This window comes from Lathyrus oleraceus, chromosome 2 (assembly GCF_024323335.1).
Source record: "Lathyrus oleraceus cultivar Zhongwan6 chromosome 2, CAAS_Psat_ZW6_1.0, whole genome shotgun sequence".
Classification (NCBI taxonomy): Eukaryota; Viridiplantae; Streptophyta; class Magnoliopsida; order Fabales; family Fabaceae; genus Lathyrus; species Lathyrus oleraceus.
Genome location: NC_066580.1, coordinates 338990448 through 339007520, shown reverse-complemented (window position 1 = coordinate 339007520; position 17073 = coordinate 338990448). Strand labels below are relative to the sequence as shown.

At 39.7% G+C, this 17073-nt stretch overlaps 1 non-coding gene across 1 annotated transcript; it reads right to left on the bottom strand.

Moving 5' to 3' along the window:
• Positions 1-16196: 16196 nt before the first annotated feature.
• Positions 16197-16303, bottom strand: LOC127125021 (small nucleolar RNA R71). Its single transcript, XR_007804487.1, has one exon. It is a non-coding gene; the product is annotated as a small nucleolar RNA R71 (small nucleolar RNA).
• Positions 16304-17073: the final 770 nt, after the last annotated feature.

Here is a 17073-nt window from a genome sequence, read left to right as displayed (position 1 = left end):
GCCTGATAATCTCCTCAAAGTCTTCCTATCTTTCACAGATGCCCCAGGCGGGTAAATCTGGCTTTGAAGAAAACACTTGATGTCATGATACCATGGCTTATCATCTTTCACCTCCTCTACTGCAAATACATGAGCTGGTCTATCCAAGCGCATCACAGTGATATTGGGAACTTCATTCCAAAGTTTCACCACAATCATTGAAGCAAGTGTAGCGAGAGCGTCTGCCATCCATTCTCATCTCGAGGAATATGATGGAAGTCAACCTCAGTAAAGAATGTTGAAATCCTCCTCGCATAATCTCTATATGGGATGAGACTAGGCTGATTCGTTTCCAACTCACCCTTAATCTGATTAACAACGAGGGCCGAATTACCATAAACATCAAGATGCTTGATCCTTAGATCAACACACTCTTCCAATCCCATAATACATGCCTCATACTCATCCATATTATTCGTGCATTTGAAAGTTAGCCTTGCTGTAAAAGGAAAATATGTGCCCTGAGGGGTAATAATCACTGCCCCTATACCATTTCCATATTGATTTACAGCGCCATCAAACACCATACTCCATCTAGAACCAGGCTCTGGTCCTTCATCGAGCGTAGGCTCATCGCAATCTTTCATTTTCAAATACAGAATCTCCTCATCTGGGAAGTCATACTGAACTGACTGGTAATCCTCAATTGGTTGATGTGCCAAGTGGTCAGCCAAGATACTACCTTTAATAGCCTTCTGAGCTCGATACTCAATATCATACTCAGACAACAACATCTGCCAACGGGCAATCCTCCCAGTTAAAGCAGACTTCTCAAAGATATACTTGATTGGATCCATTTTGGATATCAACCAAGTCGTATGATTCAACATATACTGGCGTAAGCGCTTAGCAGCCCAAGCCAAAGCACATTATGTCTTCTCAAGCATTGAGTATTGAGACTCACAATCAGTAAACTTCTTACTCAAGTAGTAGATAGCATATTCTTTCTTCCCAGATTCATCTTGCTGACCAAGGACACAACCGATTGAGTCTTCAAGGACTGTTAGATACATAATCAATGGTCTCCTTTCCACAGGCGGAGACAAAATCGGAGGCTCAGACAAATACTCTTTAATGCTATCAAAAGCTTTTTGGCAATCCTCGGTCCAATCATGAGACTGATATTTCCGGAGGAGCTTGAATATGCGTGCACATGTGGCAGTCATGTGGGATATGAACCTGGAAATATAATTCAAGCGGCCAAGAAAACCTCAAACTTGCTTCTCAGTTTTGGGCGCAGGCATCTCTTGTATTGCTTTGACCTTTGCAGGATCAACCTCAATACCTCTTTAGCTGACAATAAAGCCCAATAACTTTCCTGAACAGACTCCAAATGTACATTTGTTAGGATTCAGACGAAGCTTAAACAAGTGCTCTACATGCTTAACTTCCGTTCTCGACTTTGCAATCATATCATCAATATACACCTCAATCTCCTTGTGCATCATATCGTGAAACAATGTGGTCATAGCTCGTTGATACGTGGATCCGACGTTCTTCAAACCAAAGGGCATCACTCGATAACAGAATATTCCCCAAGGTGTGATGAATGTTGTCTTCTCCATATCCTCGGGTGCCATTTTGATCTGATTATATCCGGAAAATCCGTCCATAAATGAGAAGACATTGAATTTAGTTGTATTGTCTACAAACATATCAATGTGTGGTAGAGGGAAATCATCTTTCGGACTAGCTTTATTCAAGTCTCTATAGTCCACACACATTCAGACTTTTCCATCTTTCTTAGGCACAGGCATAATATTGGCCACCCATTGAGGATATGTAGAAGTCACCAGAAACCCCGCATCAATTTGCTTATGAACTTCTTCCTTGATCTTTACTACCATATCGGGATGAGTTCTTTTGAGCTTTTGCTTCACAGGCACACACTCAGGCTTCAAAGGCAGGTAATGTTGCACAATATCTGTGTCTAGACCAGGCATGTCTTCATATGACCAAGCGAAAACGTCGACATATTCTCGTAGCAACTCGATCAACCCCTTCTTAACAGACTCTTCTAGGAGTGCCCCAATCTTTACTTCTCGCATACAGTCTTCTGACCCCAAGTTGACTGTTTCCAGATTCTCGAGATGCGGCTGAATGATCTTCTCTTCATGCTCAAGTAAATGGGTAATCTCGTCAGGAATCTCTTCAACATCATCTTCTTCTGCCTCAAATACAGGGAATTCAAAGTTGGGAGATGGCGTTGGATCATTATGTCCAATGGGTTTGATTAACCTGCATAATGATTTTGGATATAAAAAAAGATTTTAGAACTCAAACAAGGTAAATCATTATGCAGATGAAAAGATTGATTTTATTTTTATTTTTAGGGTTTTATGTGATCACCATTTTCATGAAAAACAAAAAGGGAAAATAATTGGAAAAACAAACATTTAACATGAATTTATTAAATGAAAATATCATTGTATTTATGCGCCAACAATGTCATCACTTCTCCTTTTGGCATGGGAGAAGGGTCTTTTAAACATAATGATCATTACTTTGACTTATGGATAACTGTCGGAATATCCGCAGCGACCCAATTATTGCAAGTCCCTCCAGGGATGATGAAATTGCCAGAATCCTCTTCCTCTTCTTCCAGAATGGAGTCAGTCTCTTCATCTTGACCGATGTGGATGAAACCACCACTCTTGAACAACCCTTGCTTGTTGAAGACCCCAGAAGAGTAGCCTATGCCAACCCGGGATTTATTGTCTTCCAACTCAATCATTTGCCCCAAACCAGCAGTTGCACCATGCTCAATGGCCAACTTTGCATCTTTATAGGAAGCAAATGAAGGAGTTCCCTTCTTAATAGGTTCAACAATAGGTAAAGTTTGGAAAGGAGTTCCAACTTTATCCTTAGCATCTATATAAGAGAAGGAAGACAAATGGCTGACCAGGAGAGCCTTTTCTCCCCCTACCACCACCAGCTCCTTGTTTTTCACAAACTTCAATTTCTGGTGTAGGGTGGATGTCACGACGCCAGCCTCGTGAATCCATGGTCTTCCTAACAGGCAGCTATACGATGGGTGAATGTCCATAACCTGGAAGGTAATCTGGAAATCATTTGGTCCGATTTTGACTGGGAGATCAACCTCACCAATCACAGTTTTGCGAGACCCATCGAAAGCCTTCACAACTACTCCACTCTGCCTCATGGGAGGCCCCTGATATGATAACTTCGTAAGAGTGGACTCTGGAAATACATTTAATGACGACCCAGTTTCCACCAGCACATTGGACATGGCATCATCCTTGCAGCTCATGGATATGTGTAATGCCAGGTTGTGGTCTCTTCCCTCATTGGGGCGATCAGCGTCACAAAAACTCAAATTGTTACAAGCGGTGATGTTTGCAACAATACTGTCAAATTGCTCAATTGTGACATCATGATCTACATACGCCACATCCAACACCTTCTGTAGAGCTTCTCGGTGTGGTTCTGAATTCATCAGCAAGGATAACACAGATATTTTGGATGGCGTTTGTAGAAGCTGATCTACAATGTTGTACTCGCTTCTCTTGGTGAGCCTCAGCATCTCATCACAATCTTCTTTCGCATTGCCACTCGGGCCAACAAAAGCATGAGTCCTTACCGTAGTGGTAGTTTTAGCAACAAGTGCCGGATTCGGAGCGTTCACAGCATTCCTAATCGGGCTTTCAGCATAATCAGCATTATCATTCCTTCGAGTGTCAACTTGTGGTTTTGGTGGGGCCGAAGAAACACGACCACTGCGGGTCAAGCCACTAACGCCAATAATATTAAAAACAGATGAAGAGGGCAGGGGCACCTCTTTCCCATTCTCCACTGCTACAACATTATAGCGATATGGGACAGCCTTCTCAGAAGAGTAGGGTGCAGGACCGGATGGCTTAATAGTCAGAGCAGGAGAAACCTTCTGCTTGCTACCATCATACTTGATGACAACAGGCTCAGGTATCCGGAATATCGGAGAAATTACGTTGACCTCAACAGCATCTTCATCAACGTTTCTATTTTGAAGGATCTCAATGACTCCTTCATCAAGCATTTCTTGGACATCCTTGCGCACCTGGCGACGACCTCTCTAATTAACAGAACAGACTCAACACCTATTGTGATCGTGTTCATAATGGCTATAATCACACAGCAAACGATGCATCTTAACCAGCGATTGTCGAATATGACTGACATATTTGACTTTGTACTTGCCAGGATAACCCTGGACCATATTGACAGATTTCCCATGCTCGGGAAATGGGTTCTTCTTCACATTTGGACCTACGTCCTCGAAAAATAAAATCCCACTTCTCACAAGGTCTTGCACCTTGGTCTTCAAGGGATAACAGTTCTCCACGTCATGTCCGGGAGCACCGGAATGATATATGCAGTGAAGCTCAGGCTTGTACCACCACTGGGGGTTAGCAGGTACAGCGGGAGGGTCTCGTGGAGTGATTAATTTTCTATCAATCAACGCTGGATAGAGTTCAGCATAAGTCATTTGAATTGGATCAAAGGTGACCATCTTCTTCTCATAGCTGGTGCTGGCATTTTTGTTGTTTCGAGGCTGGTAGGCCTGTTGTTGTGGACACTGCTATTGTTGCTGATATTGCTGCGATGGTGGGTGTTGATAATGCTGAGCTTCTCTAAAAACAGGTGATATATGAGCCACCTGATGCTGGTTGTTATTGGGACGGGCAATCTTCCTCTTCACAGAGGGTCTTATCTTGACATGGGAAGATACAACATGTGTCTCTCCCTCTTTCTTCTTTGCAAAACTTCCATATCTCTTTGCTGAAGAGCCTTCATCTCGAGTTAAACGTCCTTCACGGACCCCCTCTTCCAATCTCATTTCCATATTCACCATCTCGGTGAAGTCTGAGGGAGCACTGTCTATCATTTTCTCATAGTAAAATGAACTCAAGGTCTTCAAAAAGATCTTGGTTATCTCCTTATCCTCAAGGGGTGGCACTATCTGAGTTGCCAACTCACGCCACCTCTAGGCGTATTCTTTGAAGGTCTCTTTCTCTTTCTGGGACATTGCCCTCCGCTGGTCCCTATCAGGAGCCATATCCACATTGTATTTATATTGCTTGACGAAGGCCTCACCAAGATCATTGAAAGAGCGGATGTTCAAACTCTCCAGACCCATGTACCACCGGAGAGCGGCACCGGACAGACTGTCCTGGAACTAGTGGATGAGAAATTGGTCATTATCAGTTTGCGTCGATATCTTGCGAGCATACATCACAAGATGGCTGAGAGGGAATGTGTTTCCCTTATACTTCTCAAAGTCAGGTACTTTGAATTTAAAAGGGATCTTCATGTTGGGCACAAGGCACAACTCAACAACATTTTTACCAAAGAGGTCTTTCCCCCTCAAAGTCTTCAGTTCCTTGCGAAGCTCAAGGAATTGGTCTTTCATATCATTCATCTTCTCATAAACATCTGGACCTTCAGATGGCTCAGAATGGTTGATGGTATCTTCAACTCTTGGTAATGTATGCACAACAGGAGGTGGCACTGAGAGGACCGGGCTAGATCTCGGTAAAGAAGCAAGAGTAGGAGCAAAACCCTCTGGCATAAAATTGGCGGGCGTTCCCCATGGGAACCCGGCCGGCATAGATGGCGCAAAATGGGTTGTTGCAGCAGGCACAGTAGAGGTTACGATCTTAGAAATGACCGTCCTCTGGGGAGGAGTTGCAAGTGTTGGGGAAGACTGGCTCTAGACAGCCATGAATGACTCCATCAGGGCAGTCAGTCTGGCTACCTCTTCCTTCAGCTCGCGGTTCTCTTGTTCCAAATGATCCATCAGTCTCGAAGAGTTGGCTCTGGTGAGTCGATCGTACTTTCTATTCCAAAACCTGGAAGACTGAGGAAGTAGAGAAGTCCATGCATCATTAGGATCATCGATAACTTGATGCTCGAGGAACTCTATCAAAGCATCCTTCTCCTTGATTTGCTGAAGCAACTCTTCTCGTTCATGGATCCAAGCACGTGAACGGTCTTCGTCTCTCAACTCCTCTACTCCTTGGTCAGGGAGGGTTGAAGGCCCAACCACAACCGAAGGTGCAGGTCTCGGATACTCGTAAGGCATGAGGTACTCAGAAGCTCTCCTCCTAACCCAAGAAGTATAAGGTTCCAAAGCAATACAATTCTTCGGACCCAACTCCTTCCTTCCTTTCTTATGGATCTTGCGCCAAGCGCGGACCATCCTTCCCTTCAAGCCTTGGGGGTCTTTACCCTCCTGGAAGAACACATCCTTTAACAGAATGTTATTGGGTTTATCCTTTAGGGGGAACCCAAGCTGGCGACGTGCCAAAATAGGGTTGTAGTTAATCCCACCACATGTACCAAGAAGAGGCACATTGGAGAATTCACCACAAGAGTCAATAATCTGCACACCATCATATACACGGTTGTACCAAAAGATATCATTATTAGTGAGAAACATAAGTCTCGTGGACCACCGTAGACATCCTTTGTTTTCCTTGAAGGCGACCGTCTATGGCAAGTGCGAAATAAACCACTTGTACAACAGAGGCAAACAGCACACAATGGCGCCCCTACCCTTTGTATTCCTCATATGCAAAGAAACATAAGTATCACCCAACAGAGTTGGAACGGGATTAAGAGTAGAGAAAATCCTAATAGCCCATAGATGAGAAGTACAAATATGGCCTCAAAGGCATCCTCACTCATAGCCTTCCCATACAAAGTAGCTTGAGCAATGAGGAACTCAGAAGGGAGACCTTGAATTCCACTTTTGGCAGTCGTATGAGAACCAACCAGAGATTCATCTATATGAAACATGTCAGCTATCTCTTGAGAAGTAGGAAGGCTCTCTAAACCACTGAAAGGCAACTGGTCTAGAATAGGTATGCCCACGAGGTAGGCATACTCCTCAAGCGTAGGAAAAAGTTGGAAATCCGGAAAAGTGAAGCAACGGTACAAGGGATCATAAAACTGTACCAAAACGAGCCTTGAAACCCAAGGGATCTAGTACATAGGATGTCAAATTCCTTAACTCTTTCAAGTCGGGCTGTCTGAAACTGTACTTCTTTGTATTCCTTCTTGGTCTTTCCATGTCTGAAAATTTGCAAATAGACCTCTTAAGCTCCTTGAAAATTTTCTTATTATTGATGATATGGATGCAAATGGGTGCATGAATGCATGAATGCAACAATCACACTCAAGGATCAAGCAAAGCACACCAAACAAAGGTCATGGGATGGATCATACTATCCTTAATATCAATCATCCATTTTGGTGGATTATGGTTTACACCTTATCAACACCCAAGTTCCATTGATATTAAGGATACATGAACGGATCAACCACGAATCAAGGGTTTGTTGTAAGTCACTAGCATGGGGTCTCGGTTAAGAACCACCCAAAGGGAGTGTACTAGGGTTTAACCTGCCAAACATGTTCTACAAGAGGTTCCCATAGTCATCATCCCATCTTTCGGATATTATCGGAGAAACGACTACTCGTATCCCAAAAATATTCTTAAGAGAGACTATTATGAGTGTAGTATCGCGTAACAATCGTATCAAATCTTACACTTGAACGAATTTCGCACTACATCCTAAGAATAGGCCAAGATGGGCTTAGTAAACTAAGGTCCTTGGCTTCTAAGGTCTATATTGGAAAGAGTAATGTCTAACCACAACTACTTGTGTGACATTATTGATCCCAACATGACCTCCACCAAGTGAATGGGCTTGCAAGTCAACTTGCTAAGGAATAACTCCACACAAGTCAACAAGACTATGCCATTCTCCTATCCTAAGTGCACTCGAGTTCGGGTATAGAACTCATCTCACAAAGATCACCAAGCATACAAGGAATTAATATTCAAGCAATTCAATCATTACATACAATACAGTAATCCCAAATTGCACAAAAATATGTCACAAAACAATATAATACAATACAACAAATATGAAAAGTAGGCAAAACCCACTAGGCAAATCACCCCAGCAGAGTCGCCACTTTTCTGTAGCAGGGTATTCGTTACCATTAGAGATATTGACTAAATCCAAGGTAAACCATACAAGTCGAGTCGCCACCGCACTTCTATTTATCCAAAGGAATGGTTAGAAAGCGAACAAAAACCTAAAAGTTTTATCGAATCAAAATCTAGTAAAAATGTCAAAGATCTGGGTAAGGGGGTTGGTTATGCAATGGGAAGGTGTTACGCACCCAAAACATCCTAGGTACTCCTAGGGAGCCCTTTTCACATTTGTTGTAAGGTTGGTATTTTGTGAGAATTTGTTTGTGCAAACATGATTGAAGAGATGAGAAGAGAATGTACAAGTTATTTACATTTTTTATGTTTGGATGGATAAACCCATTGCCTACGTACCATCTTGAAAAAGATTAGGATCAAAACCTCGTAGTTCGGGGGTAAAAATCTCAAAATGATTTGGTGAATTGATTGGTCCAAAAGCCTTAAGGTCTTTTGTTATCCAAGGGAGAAAACTCAACCTAAAACCATAAATCCACCATGTAAGGATAGCTTCAACATGCTAGTGAGGGGTTAACCCTATAATAAGCATGGAAGACTCATTGTCCATCACTAAGGATACAGGTGAGTATTACAACTACCTCAAGGATAACTCAAACCAAATATCTAAAGGTTATGAAAAATTTGATTAAGAAAGTGGCCATTGAAACCACAAAAGACATTTGGATGGGTTATATTTACCAATGAAAAGTATATACAAAATTTGGTCAAAGTTGACTTAAAGATTCAAATCAAAATAAATGTTATGAAAAGAAAGTTTTAAAATCAAAAGCATAAGGCTTAGGTTTCTAATGTTTGAAAAGAAGTGTTAAATGTTTGCACAAAACGTTTTGGCTTAGGTTAGAGTGGAGGAAAGAAGAAGAATGGCAAAGTCCTAAGCATACAAGAGATAAGGGGTAAGAGAACAAGACCACAAATGGAGTTCCTCTCTTGAGATCATAATGATGATCCAAGTAGCTCCCATCCTTTGGAATATGCAAGCAAAATGATGGTGAGTTCAAGCAACAATCAAACAAGTTTTTTAAGAGATCCTCAATGCATCTTGTATCTTTCACTTTGGATGAACATGGCAATGGCTCTCCAATTTGAGCTCTCATAGGATTCCCTAGCATAAAAGCACACACATCAAAAGTTCCATGGAGTAAATCAAGAATGGACAAGAGTGATTTTAGAGGTTTGGTCCTTCTAATCCATCTTCAACATTAGGATCCTTTTACTCCAATTTGCATAGGGAAAGTCCTAGAAACTAAGTCCATTTGTCCATTTCTTTGCATTTTGGTCCACAACAATCAAAACAAAACACAAGCATAATAATATATACACAAATATGGGCTCAAGTGAGCAAAAGGCAAATTGCATTAACGTAAACATGTGCTCAAGTGAGCAAAGGAAATAGCAAATGAATAATATGTACAAAAATAATAAATTGCATAAAAGTAAAGAGCAAAAAGTAAATGTTAATTGTTAATGGTTAATGTTAGTAGTTAGTGTGCCATAAGGCAAATTTAGCGCTATGTTAAGCAATCGTAATTGGACTTATGTAGAAGTCACAACTATCTGAGGCCGGTCAATAATAATGTAGGCAACAACACAAGTTAGAAGTCTTGATTAGTGAACCAAGTTCCAACAACTTGCCATGCCAAAAAGAAGAAGAGAAATGATCTTGTATTGGTTTAAGTTCTTTGCATGATTTAGAAGATAACATATCCTTAATGCAAAGCCATTCACTTGATCATTTGATCAAGATGAATTAGATTTGAATCAAGGAAGATTAAACCTCCCTAATCAATGCTAACTTATCAACCTTTAACTCATTGATCAAAAGAAAAGAAGAAGAAGAAGGAGATTGATAATGGAAATGAAGAACATAAGGTGCATTAAGTAAAATGGAATGTACCAATCCATACATGTTGACCAAATATAGGGAAGATCAAGGTCAAACTCTCAAAATCAGAAATGAGATGAAGATTGGAAGTCAAGAAATAAACAAAATATTTTTGGCTTTTTTAATATTTGAAAATAAACTTGAATTAAAATATTAAAGAAAGATCAAACTTCAAAATCACTTCAAATCAACTTTGAAAAGTCCAAGTGAATTATCCCAAGTACAACATGGTCAAACAAAGTTTGACAAAAAATTTCAGCATTTTTAAAAGTCAGAAACTATTTTTAATCAATTAAAAATGAATAAAAATGACCTAATTGAACTAAAATCTCAAATAAATCTCAAATCAATTAAAAAATTGATGAGAATATTTTTCATAGATCCATCATCATTCAAATAGGTTGAGAAAATATTTTTGTATTTTTTGAATATCAAAAGATATTTAAAATGAATTAAAAATAAACAGAAAAGAGAAAATTCATAAAAAATATCAAATGATAAAATAAAAAATATTAAAAATCATTTTTAGAAACTAGAATTAGAAATAGAAATAATGCAATTGGTCCCATATTTTTTGGACCAATAATAAAAGAGGTATGACTTTTTGAAATAAAAGGAAATAAAGAAAATAAAATCAGAAATTAGAAAATAGAAAAAATCAGGAAGCTTTGGATGGATCCTCATTAATTGACGTGGAGGATCTAATGGTCATGGCATGCGCGCGCACCAAAGTCCTCAGTCAATGCAACCACACACTGAATTAAAATAAGTCATATCATTGGAGGGTGGAGATTAGATCTGGGAATTGCATTGAAAGGCTCACATTCAATCTGGCAATGAGACGGTGCCCAGCGCCACCGTCTTCTCCGGTGAGCTCCGGCGAAGGCCAAAAAACAGAGAGGTCCAGATGCTCATTAAAATGGACGATCCAGGCACCGTTTGAAAGGTGAAGTGATGTATATCACTCCTATACCACTCACTTCCACTCTAGATTCCTATTAAGAGAGAAATCAGAGATGGAAGCTTGATGGTGTTTATCATGAACTTGCTCGATTTCAAAAATTAAGCATACAACAATGATGCCTCTATAGAGAGGACTTCAGACAACACAATATCAAGGCCAATAGATCAAAGAATAAGGAGAATCGAAGCAAAAACCAGTTGATCCACACCTTTGGATTGTGAAGCTTTGAGTCCCTTTCCTTGGTTCCTTTTGCAAAACATAACTTCAATGGATCAAATGATGAAGGTTTAGGAACTTTAGATCTGAGAATTCAACCAAATTCAATTGAATTTCAAATCTGAATTTTTTGAGAAAAATGAACTTAGTTCCTTTGGTATGGTTGAGGATTCACTCTTGCAGCATTTCAGGCGCCCTTAGGTTGGAAAATTATGAAGCATAGCACATGTATTTATAGCTGGAAATGGCTGAGCAAGTGAGTTTACTCGTGTGCATGGAAAATGGATTTCTCCTTGCATGGGCTTCTGTGATCATGTGGAAGGCCCAAAATCTATTGCATTTGCATGCTGATGATCAAAAAAGTTGAAATGGACGTGCAATTTGCAAGGCATTGGCTTGTGTATGGAAATTTAACATGACATGCACAATTGGTCACAAAGCTTCACCTCTTCAAAACTGCCACTTGAAAAATTGAAACATAGGCATGTGGGTAATGGTTGGAAAGGTCTTACCATGAGGAACAAATGTTATGTTGAACAAAAACTCATTTGGAGTGTGGAAATTAGTGAATTTTGAATTTAAAGTATAGGGTGCAAAACATGCAAAAGTGAAGTTTCCAAATTTGGTCAATGTTCAAGCCCTTCTGTCTCAATGATGAAAGCTCCAAATGATAAAACCTTCAACATGAAAGTTGTATATCTCTTCAAGAAAATCAATTTGGACTTAAAGTTTCATCATTTGTATTTTTGATGAAGAAGTTATGGGCATTTGAAGTTGGATTTTTTTCCATTTCCATGTATTTGGCCCAAAGTGACCTATAATGTTTTGCATTATCACATGTATTTATTTTGAGATTTTGAAATTGTTCTCAACATAAACAATTTAGTAGAAACAATAAGATTTCCAATGCATTTGGTTCCACCTCAAAATCATAAAAAATGAATGAGTTATGTTCTTGGGAAGTTGACCCAAAATTAGGGTTTCAGTCAAAATGACCTATAATGTCTTGGAATGGAAGATGACTTCCCAAGCTTCAAATCAAATTTTTATGAACATCAAAGTTGTTCATATTATTCTTAAGATCATTCTTTCTTTTGGGATCATCTCCATTTGACCAACACATAAAGAGTTAGGTCTCAGTGCATTTCAAAATAGTCAGATGAACTGACTGATCCATTTCTCAAGTCCACAACTCATATCTTGATGAATTGATGATTGAGGACACTCAAATAAGTTCAAATATGCATGGAATGATTAATTGAAGAACTTCCCTTGATGGTATTTGACCATGGGTTGAGGTTGCTTCAAGGGCAAGGCACAGTTGATGAACAGATGGATTAGGGTTTCCTTGAGAGACAAACCTCAAACCCCTTGACTTGATTTGATCAAAATGATGAATTGAGATACTAGGGAGGCTTATTTGATGGATGAGAGCTTTGGTAACCATTGCCATGCTTGCTTTCATCTTCTCTTGACCTTTTTATTGCACAAAGGATCTCCTAGAAGCTTCTAGACCTGGTGATTGCTCAAGCTACAAACAAGAAATGTTAATGACATATTTTTGTGTTTTTGGTTAATAAATAAAATGAGAAAATCAATGATATACAATTCAAGTATGCTTTATGATCTCAAACCACTCACAAGAGGCTCCACCCAAAGGCAAAGGGAACCAAGATGCTCATGATCCTTGAGGCTTTTGCAAATGCAATATTATGATGTCATGAGGGATCTTAGGGCAAAAATTGGGGTCTTACACAAAGGAAGTGGAATTGATGCAGTCATTACTACGCCGAAAGGTGCCCACATGCCTTTCACCGCTCGTCTGACTTTCGAGTGCACCAATAATGAAGCTGAGTACGAGGCCTGTATCTTGGGAATTAAGCAAGCCATTGATTTGAGAATCAAGACTCTAGATATTTTCGGAGATTCAGCTCTGGTGATCAATCAAGTGAATGGTGATTGGAATACTCTCCAGCCTACTCTGGTCCCCTACAGAGATCACACGAGAAGACTGTTGACTTTCTTCACAACAGTAAAGTTGCATCATATACCTCGTGACGAAAACCAAATGGAAGACGCTCTTGCTACTCTATCCTCCATGATCAAGGTGATTCGGTGGAACCACGCTCCTAGGATCGACGTTATGCGCCTTGATAGGGCCGCATATGTGTTTGCTGCTGAAATGGTAGTTGATGACAAGCCTTGGTATCACGACATCAAATGCTTTCTGAAGAATCAAGAGTACCTTGCAGGGGCATCCAACAATGACAGAAAGACCTTGAGAAGATTAGCGGGAAGTTTCTTCTTGAACAAAGACGATGTGCTGTATAAGAGGAACTTCGACATGGTTTTTCTCAGATGCGTGGACAGACACGAAGCGGACATGTTAATGCAAGAAGTTCACGAAGGCTCCTTCGGTACTCACGCCGGCGGACATGCAATGGCTAAGAAATTGTTGAGAGCGGGTTATTACTGGATGACCATGGAATCTGATTGTTTTAAATATGCTCGGAAGTGTCATAAATGCCAGATTTATGCTGATAAGGTGCATGTGCCGTCAAACCCTATGAATGTGATGTCTTCACCGTGGCCGTTTGCTATGTGGGGCATTGATATGATTGGAAAGATTGAGCCGACTACCTCCAATGGGCACCTCTTCATCCTTGTTGCTATCGATTATTTCACTGATAACATGAAATAATATCACATTTTTGGACTCGATTTAATTAAATTGTATTATTATTGGTTTCGATTTATTTCATTTTATTCGATATTACTCGGTATTTTCCTTTCATTTATCTCAGGTAGCTTATTTGAAGCATAAGTGAAAAAAGGAAGAAAAGGAGGTGCAAAAAGAAATGAAGAGAAGCAATTTCACCAAACGAAAGCCCAGCCCAAAAGTACAAGCGCTGAGCCTTTGACGAGTGCCACACTAGATGTGACGGGCGTCACGCCCTGCTGCCTTGTGTTACGAACGTAACACATGGTGTGACGGACGTCACACCATTCTCCTATATTTTTGGCTTCAGAAGCGCAACAGAGGCACGTTGAAGCCTATTGTTACGCTTGACTATTGGAACGTGAGGAATTTTTACACGAAAAGCCTTTGGAAACCGTTACAAAAAGTGAGTAATATAAATAGTGGCTTTTGGCAAACCCTGCAGCTCTCTCTCCCTCCGCTTCGTCCAATTTTACTCTTCCAGCCGTGCAAGCATATTTTACAGCATTACCTTTTTACAGTTTTTGCTTTATTTGCATTTTTTATTTTCTTTTCCAGTTAACCTTTCAGCACTTAATTAATTTTTTTCACACAATAGTTTCTACACCGGAAACTATTGTGTATCTTTTACTGGATCTAACCTTACGTTAGACCCTAGATTTTTATTCCTTCATTTTTATTTTCCTGTCCGATTGAAGAATTCAAGAACAAATCCAGCCGGTCTGTGGTGGAGTGTTCAAAATTACTATTAATTATTCAGGTTCTTTAATTATTGTTTAAATTTATATATATATCCTGCATTATTGTTTATTTATATTGTTTGCCTGAGATGGATTTATTTAAGCATGATGATTGTTTAGATCTATTTAGCATGTCTGGCTAATTTACTTAGGTATCGGTATGTAAAGTAAGCGGAATGAAGGAATCAAAACTAAGTCGGTTTAATTACGCTTAAAAAATAAAATCACTCTTTTTATGGTCTCAATTTACAGGTTTAATACCAAGGTTTTTGTACGAGAGTAAAAGACTAAAGAAGTTAAAATCAATAGAGCAAAAGTTTGAGTTTTTAACTGGACAGTGTAAATTGGACATTAATTCTAGATCAGGGCGAAAGCAATTTTTAGAGTTAATTAAATTCTAATCTTTTTCAAAAAGTATTTTTAAATGTTGGATGTGAGGACGAGAGTTAAGCATTTGAATTTAATTATATAATCTAAGTCAATAGAGCGAGAGTTTGAGACGAGGGTGTTTAAACGATTAGTATTTTTCTTAAAAAGAGTTTCTACGGATTCTATTGTTTTCAAAAAGTGATTTTGGACTTAACTAATAAGTGACAGCTACGTTAATATAAAATCATAGTCTATTCAACAGAGCGAGAGTTTCAGATAAGATTTTTAATCAATAGTGTCCACTGAAAAGATTTATTTTAAAACCAAGAAACCAACAAAGAATTGATTCTCTAATTACGATGAACTACATACCGATATCCGTTTAATTGATATTTAACCTAGATCTTATTTTAGGTTTAGCTTTTCCCCCAAACAACCAAAGTATTATCCGCCTTAGCTTTACGAAGTAACCTTAGAAAACGGTATATCGATTCATAAGTCCCTGTGGGATCGATATCTTTTAAAACTATGCGATAGAACCGTGCACTTGCAGTTAGTACCCCAATTCGACTCATAAAGCCGCGATCAATTTTTTGGCGCCGTTGCCGGGGACTTATATTTAGTCGATATCGTAACTCTTCTGTTATGCTGTAGAGACTAAGGTTTTTCATTTTTTTTCTTCTTTCTTTCTTTCGTTGATTTGTATGCCACACACTCGCTCACAAGGCGAGCCGTTTTACTTACGAATCAACGACATCGAACTATATCTCTGAGTCTTACGACGAATTCGGGAATATCGTGCTGCAAACAATCTCCCTCCTATCGAAGTGCCCGACCTCAAAAATCTTCTTCCTTCGCCGATACCCGAGATGGCAGAACCAGCTCGTGCTCTTCGAGATTATGCCGCTCCATCACAAGATGAGCCGCATTCGAGTATAGCTCCACCCGCAATCGAAGCAAACAACTTCGAACTTAAACCTTCACTGTTGCAAGCAGTGCAACAGAATCAATTCTCTGGAAATCCTACCGAGGATCCAAACCTTCATTTATCCATATTTGTCCAATACGCTGATACTGTTAAAGCTAATGGTGTCACTTCAGAAGCAATTCGACTTCGTCTTTTTCCTTTCTCGTTAAGAGATAAAGCTAGAAGATGGCTTCAGTCTCTTCCTTCCAACTCAGTTACCACATGGAACGAGTTGAAGAAAGTCTTCCTTGCCCGATATTTTCCTCCAAGCAAAACAACTATGTTGAGAGCCCAGATAAATGGATTTAAACAGAAAGATAACGAGTCTCTTTTCGAAGCATGGGAAAGATACAAAGACATGATGAGACTTTGTCCACACCATGGTTTAAAGGACTGGTTAGTAATTCATACCTTTTATAATGGTCTCTTATACAACACAAGGTTAACAATAGACGCCGCCGCAGGTGGTGCACTTATGGATAAACCTTATGCCGATGCCTATCAACTTATCGAAAGCATGGCCCAAAATCATTATCAGTGGGGAAGCGACCGAGCAATAGTGGAGAAACCTCCGACGAAAAGTGGCATGTACGAGATAAGTAGCCTTGATCACGTTAGTGCAAAAATGGATGCTCTGGTCCAGAAAATTGAAAGCTTAAATGTATCACCTCCAACCACCGTGGTTGCCGCAACGCAAAACTGCGAAGTCTGTGGAATCCAAGGTCACACTCCTGCTGATTATCAATTCCTAACAGGATCCAAGCAGAACAAGTGAATTATGCTCAAGGAAATCCCTACTCGCACACCTATAACTCAAACTGGAAGAATCATCCAAATTTTTCATATAAGAGTAATAATGCTTTATACGCACCAGGACAAGCTCCAAATCAAGCCCCAGCTATACCTCCGGGATATCAAAAGCCGACCCCATCTACATCTAACAATAACGTTCATAGGAAATCCAACTTAGAGGTCATGATGGAGAACTTTATAGCTTCTCAACAGCAAACCAACAAAGATTTCTTAAACCAGAATATACACACTAGTGAACAAATCAAACAACTAGCAAGTAAAGTAGTTGCCCTGGCTACCCATAACAAAATGCTGGAAATACAAATATCATAAGTAGCTCAATAACAAGCGCCTACTGCTGCCCC